Source organism: Lontra canadensis, unplaced genomic scaffold (genome assembly GCF_010015895.1).
Source record: "Lontra canadensis isolate GAN:19392208 unplaced genomic scaffold, GSC_riverotter_1.0 scaffold35, whole genome shotgun sequence".
In the NCBI taxonomy this organism is placed as follows: domain Eukaryota; kingdom Metazoa; phylum Chordata; class Mammalia; order Carnivora; family Mustelidae; genus Lontra; species Lontra canadensis.
Genome location: NW_022631029.1, coordinates 170,917 through 177,891, shown reverse-complemented (window position 1 = coordinate 177,891; position 6,975 = coordinate 170,917). Strand labels below are relative to the sequence as shown.

Genomic DNA, 6,975 nt, shown 5'->3' with positions numbered 1-6,975 from the left:
AAGGCTAAAACAAAGTTAAAGTTATGCAAAGCTCTATTCTATGCCAAGCATTAGAAGTCAGACTGACTGGCCAGGGCCGCCTCCAAAGAGGGTGACCCCTCCCAATCTTACAGGCTACCTTTTATTGAGTGACTCTGCAACCAATATCTTGGTATCTCAACCCACCGGGTTTGTGTGTCTCTTGTTGATTGGCTAGTTTCATCTGGTCTGGTGATGTGTTATTCAAGATTACTCCATACTAGGACATTTACAAACAGTACTTTCTGGGAAGGCTTAGTCAGTTAACATACTCAGTGTGAATAATAAGATTGTCGTCCTTCCCAAGATGGAGTCATTTAGGTTTGAGCAAGACCTTCTCACTATTACAAACAGTACTTCATGCTGATTAGATGTCTCCATCTGGCCTGACTTGTCCTTGTATTCTGGGATCTATTATCAGGAACTAGCTGACTACATTTTACTGGTTTCCTGGACTTGTTTCTAAGTAAGTTTCTTTGGGGGAGGGGAGTCAATTTAAGTTTACTGCACAAACAACAAAATGGCCATTTGCCCAAGCTGGAGTTGCTCTGGCTAAATAGGTCCTTACAGGACCACCTGAAATTATTAGATCTATTTTCCCCCTTGTGTCCATTTCTTTCCTCTCTTTGTACTGGGAACTGCTTTCTTCTGTTTCCTTAAGTACAGGACACAATTAGTGATGGGAATTATGGAGGGTATGTGATGTGCTAGCACTAGGTGTTATATGTAACTGATAATTTTTTGAACACTAGATCTGAAACTATTGATATACTATAAGTTGGCTAATTGATTTTAAATTAAAAAATAAATACAGGCCACATGATGATGGTATTGAAATGGAGCTCATGTTTTCATGTCCATTAGAGGCTTACTAACTAGATTTTAAGTATTATTTACACAGTCTTCAGGACAAAGGTAACCTGATGTTGACAGCTTACCTTCTTTCACTTCTTTCAACATTATTGCGGTTAAAGGCAAGAAAATAATGATGGTAACATAGTGCCAGCAGGCCATATTGCACTGTGTTCATTTGTGTGCCAATGATAGTGTGTGTGTGTGTGTGTGTGTGTGTGTGTGTGTGTGTGTGTTGTGAGGCATAGCAGTCCTCAGGGCAATAGTACTGGAGTTCATATACTTTAATATGTGAACTTTAAATGCCAGAATGTTAAAAAAATGGATAGAAATAAGGAAGGGATCCATTTCTATTCACAGAATACCTTGTAACAAAATAAAATGCAAAGAACACCATGTGAAGGAAGGACTCCTTGTGTCCTGAAGTCCCATCAGTGGCAGGAAAGCCACCTCTCTCCTCAACATTTTCTGCAGCACCCGCCATCACTCTCTCTCTTGCTCATTCCCTCACCACACTGACTTCATTTTGAGATCTGCATACCTGAAGTAAGTGCCTTCTGCAGGCCTTTGCTCTGTTTTCCCTTCAGGACACACACCTAACCCAGATTTACTCCTTTCTCCTACTTAGTGTTTTCTGGAAGCCTCTATTAAAATATCACCCCCTTTGTAGGTTTTCTTGAACCCCAATTAAAACTTAACAATCTCTCATACACTCCTTTTTATACCAATTTTCTTTCCCTTCACAGCACCTGTCACTATCTGATATGGTATACATATTTTATATATATATATATATATATATATATATATATATATATATATATATATCTCCTTTCTTCATCATTGAATTGTATTGTATTCTTTTTCATCATTGTATTCATTTTCATCATTGAATTGTATTGTGTTCTTTTTTTCTCCAAGTTTTTATTTAAATTCCAGTTAGTTAACATACAGTGCCATATTAGTTTCAGATGTAGAATTTAGTGACTCAACAGTTCCTTTTTTAAAATTTTTATTTTATTTTTTCAGTGTTCCAAGATTCATCGTTTATGCACCACACTCAGCGCTCCATCTAATACATGTCCTCCTTAATACCCACCACCAGGCTCACCCATCACCCCACCTCCCTCCCCTCCAAAACCCTCAATTTGTTTCTCAGAGTCCACAGTCTCTCATGGTTCATCTCTCACTCTGATTTATCCCAATTCAATTTTCCTTTCCATCTCCTAATGTCCTCCATGTTATTCCTTATGCCCCACAAGTAAGTAAAACCATATGATAATTGACTTTCTCTGCTTGACTTATTTCGCTCAGCATAATCTCCTCCAGTCCCATCCATGTTGATTCAAAAGTTAGGTATTCATTCTTTCTGATGGCTGAGTAATATTCAGTTGTATATAGAGATCACATCTTCTTTATCCATTCATCCGTCGAAGGGCATCTCTGCTCTTTCCACAGTTTGGCAATTGTGGCCATTGCTGCTATGAACACTCTGGTGCATATGGCCATTCTTTTCACTACATCTGTATCTTTGGGGTAAATACCCAGTAGTGCAATTGCTGGGTCATAGGGTAGCTCTGTTTTTAGTTTTTGAGGAACCTCCACACTGTTTTCCAAAGTGGCTGTACCAATTTGCATTCCCATCAACAATGTAGGAGGGTTCCCCTTTCTCCAAATCTTCTCCAAAATTTATTGTTCCTTGCCTCATTAATTTTTGCCATTCTAACTGGTGTAAGGTGGTATCTCAAAGTGGATTCAACTCTTCCATACAATACCTGGTGTTCATAGCCACAAGTGCCCTCTTTTATCCCCATCATCTTTTTTACCCAAGCCCCCTTCCCACCTCCCTCCAGCAACCCTCAGTTTTTTCTCTATAGTTAAGAATCTGTTTCTGGTTTGCCTCTCTCTTTTTTATTATTATTTTTATTAACATATAATGTATTATTTTTCCCAGGAGTACAGGTTTGTGAGTCATCAGGCTTACACACCTCACAGCACTCACCATATCAAATACCCTCCCCAATGTCCATAACCCAATCATCATCTCCACACGCCCCCAGCAAACCTCAGTTTGCTTTGTGAAATTAAGAGTCTCTTATGATTTGTCTCCCTCCCGATCCCATCTTGCTTCATTTTTTCCTATCCTACCCCCTAAAACCTCCATTCTGCTTCTCAAATTCCTCATATCAGGGAGATCATATGATAATTGTATTTCTCTGATTGACTTATTTTGCTCAGCATAATACCCTCTAGTTCCTTCCACGTCATTTCAAATGGCAAGATTTCATTTATTTTGATGGCTGCATAGTATTCCATTGTATATATATATACCGCATATTCTTTGTCCACTCCTCTGTTGATGGACATCTAGGCTCTTTCCATAGTTTGGCTATTGTGGACATTGCTGCTATAAACATTTGGGTGCATGTGCCCCTTCAGATTACTACATTTGTATCTTTAGGGTAAATACCCAGTAGTGTGATTCATTTGTTGTAGGGTAGCTATATTTTCAACTTTTTGAGGAACTTCCATGCTGTTTTCCAGAGTATCTTTCTTTTTCAAACCACTATGTTTCCTTGCTTTGTTTTCCTAAATTCCACACAGGAGTGAAATCATATGGGTTTGTCTTTCTCTGACTGACTTATTTCGCTTAGCATAATATGCTGTAGCTTCATCCAAGTAATTGTAAATGGGAAGATTTCATTTCTTTTAATTGTTGAGTAATATCCACTCATCAGAAAGTTGACATTAGACTCTCTCCATAGTTTTGGTATTATTGATAATGCTGCTGTATTCATCAGTGTGCATGTACTTTTTCAAATTAGTATTTTTAGGAGACAAGATGGCGGGGAAGTAGGAGGAGGCGCCTTTTCAACCTGTACCCTAAAGTGAGCTGATTACCTACCAAAGAATTCCGATCACCCATGAAAACAGCCTGAGACCAGAATTATACACGTCTGTATTTCTACAGGGGCAGAAGACACCAGTGGGCAGGTAAAGCAGAGTAGGAGCTTTGGACTGATATCAGAAGATAAACAAAAGGGGGAGGGAGCCACCAGAGGCAAGAGATTGAAAAGTAATACCCCAATCCGAGAGTGCCCTGGGTCTGGGGACCAGCATTAACTTGGAGTCTGGTTAAAAGCACTCAAAGAGAGCAAAGGATCATGGGGGGAAATTGTAGGAATTGGGGCAGCTAGGGACAGGGGCTTAAGTCCCAGGACCCAGGACAGCCTCCCCTGGCGCTGTATTTTTGCATCCTTTGGGTAAATACATCATAGCACAACCTACAGAAGAGGGAAGATATTTGAAAATCCATATCTATAAAGGGTTAGTATCCAAAATCTATAATGATTTATCAAATGCAACACCCAAAAAACAAATAATACAATTAAGAAATGGACAGAAGACTGAGTAGACAATTTCCAAAAAAAAAAGAAAAGAAAAGAAAGACATACAGATGGCTAACAAACATATGAGAAGATGCTCAACATCACTCATCATCAGTAAAAAACAAATCAAAACTACAATGAGATATCACTTCACACCAGTCAGAATGGCTAAAATTAACAACACATGAAACAGCAGGTGTTGGTGAGGATGCAGAGAAAGGAGACCCTCTTATATTCTTGGTGGAAATGCAAACCATTGCAGCAACTCTAGAAAACAGTATTGAGTTTCCTCAATAATTTAAAAATAGAACTACCCTATATATGATTCAGCAATTGCACTCCTTGGTATTCAATCAAAGGATGTATGGACTGTTCTTTCTCAACACCCTGTGTTCTTTGTCTAGAAGATGTCAGTACTCAACATATATTCCTCAAATGCAGGAAAACATTTCTCATTAAAATTGTAATATCTTCCCTCTTAGGGCAAAGGCTAAATGGATGGGAATTCTTGATATCAGGTAACACCACTTAAATGGGATCAGATCTGTACAAATAAATAAATAAATATATATAAATATATAAGAAATATATATAATATATAATATAATATGTTTTTATATAATTATAAATTTATGTAATATATATAATTATCGTATATAATTATATGTAATATATAATATATTATATTATATATATGTGTGTGTATATATATATATATATATATATCTTACTGATGTCAAAATATAAATTATAGCATGTCACATTGTCAATAATGCCCATTTGCTACCAGCCAAAACTGCCAGGTATCACCTCATACCTCTAAGAATATCTAAAGTCAACAAGTCAACAACACAAGAAATAACAATGGTTGGTGAGTATATGGAAAAGAGGTACACTCTTGCCCTGCTTGTGGGAATATGACCTGATGCAGCCATTCTACAAAGCTGTACGGAGTTGCTCAAAATGTTAAATAGAATTGCCCTTTGATCCTGCGGTTGCAATGCTAGGTATTTACTCAAAGAATACAAAAATACTAACTCAAAGAGATACCTTTTTCCCAATGTTTATAGCAGCATTATCTACAATAGCCAAACAATGAGAACAGCCCAAGCATCCATCAGTTGATGAATAGATAAGGAGTATGTGGTATATTTTATATGTATAATGAAATAAGAGTCAGACATAAAACATGATGCTTACCATTTGTCTGATGCAGATGGAGGTAAAGAGTATTATGTAAAGTGTCATAGGTCATTCAGAGAAAGATTAATACCATCCGATTTAACTCATATGTGGAATTTAAGAAACAAAAAGAGGCAAACAAAGAAACAGACTCTTAACTACAGAGAACACACTGCTGGTTACCAGAGGAGAGATGGTGGTGGAGGATAGGGAAATAGTTGGTAGGGATTGAGGAGAGCGCTTCTGATGAGTACCAGGTGTTGTGTGGATGTGTTGAATCACTATATTGGACACCTGAAAGTAATACTATACTTCATGTTAACTAACTGGAATTTAAATAGAAACCTAAATAATGAAAGAGAAATAAAGGGAAATAAATAAATAAATACATAAATAAATCCATTTGTTGAAAATTATTATTTTTTCTTCCCTGGTAGTCACGTCCACCAGATGGAACCAGGCAATGATAGACAAATGTCAGAGTTTGTTCTTCTGGGATTATCAGAAGAACCAGACGTTTACCCCCTCATATTTGGGCTTTTCCTCTTCTTGTACCTGATCACTGTGTTTGGAAACCTGCTCACTATCCTGTCTCACAACACCGAATCCCACTTCCACACTCCCATGTACTTTTTCCTTGCCAACCTGACCTTTGTAGACCTCTGTTTCACCTCCACCACCATCCTTAAAATGCTGTGGAACATCCAGATTCAGGGCAAATTTTTTTTCAATGTGTTTGGATTCCTGGAGAATTTACTCCTGAAGGCGATGGCCTAGGACCGTTTTCTGGCCATACGTCACCCCCTGCATTACACAGTCATTATGAAACCCCAGCTCTGTGGACTGCTGGTTCTGGTGTCCTGAATCATCAGTGTTCTGAATCCCTTGTTAGAGCTTAATGTTGTTGTGGCTATCCTTCTGTACAGGCATGAAAATACCCCATTTTTTCTGTGAAATCAATCAGGTGGTTGGTCATGCTTGTTCTGACACCTTTTTTAATGACATGGTGATGTATTTTGGAATTGTGATTCTGGGTTTGTCCTCCCGTGTTTGGAGTCCTTTAATCTTACTCTAAGATAGTTTTCTCCATATGTAGAATATAGTCAGCTCAGGGCAAGTATAAAGCATTTTCTACATGTGCATCTCACCTCTCCATTGTCTCCTTATTTTATTCTACAATCCTGGGAATGTACTTTGGCTCTGCTGCCACCCAGAGCTCCCACTCAGGTGCAATAGCCTCTGTGATTTACATGGTAGTCACACCCATGCTGAACCCCTTCATCTACAGCCTGAGGAACAGAGACATATATAGGACTCTGACATGATTTGTTGGGGTTCTAGAGTTATGTGCCAATCATCCTGTGGTTGAAGAAGTGCCCATGATTACAGGGATCATAGTCTCATAGCCAGGAACTGCCATTCTTCCACTGGGCTGTGGAATTAGAATCTGCTCCTTCTGTTCATTTCCTGGATTTCCATTTGTTTGAATCCAAATTCTCCATTCATTCACATAACTCACTTTATTCAGATTATG

At 38.2% G+C, this 6,975-nt stretch overlaps 1 pseudogene; it reads left to right on the top strand.

Annotated features, from left to right (window-relative positions):
* Nucleotides 1–5,891: 5,891 nt before the first annotated feature.
* LOC116874035 lies at nt 5,892–6,766 on the top strand (annotated as a pseudogene).
* The last annotated feature ends 209 nt before the right edge of the window (nt 6,767–6,975 follow it).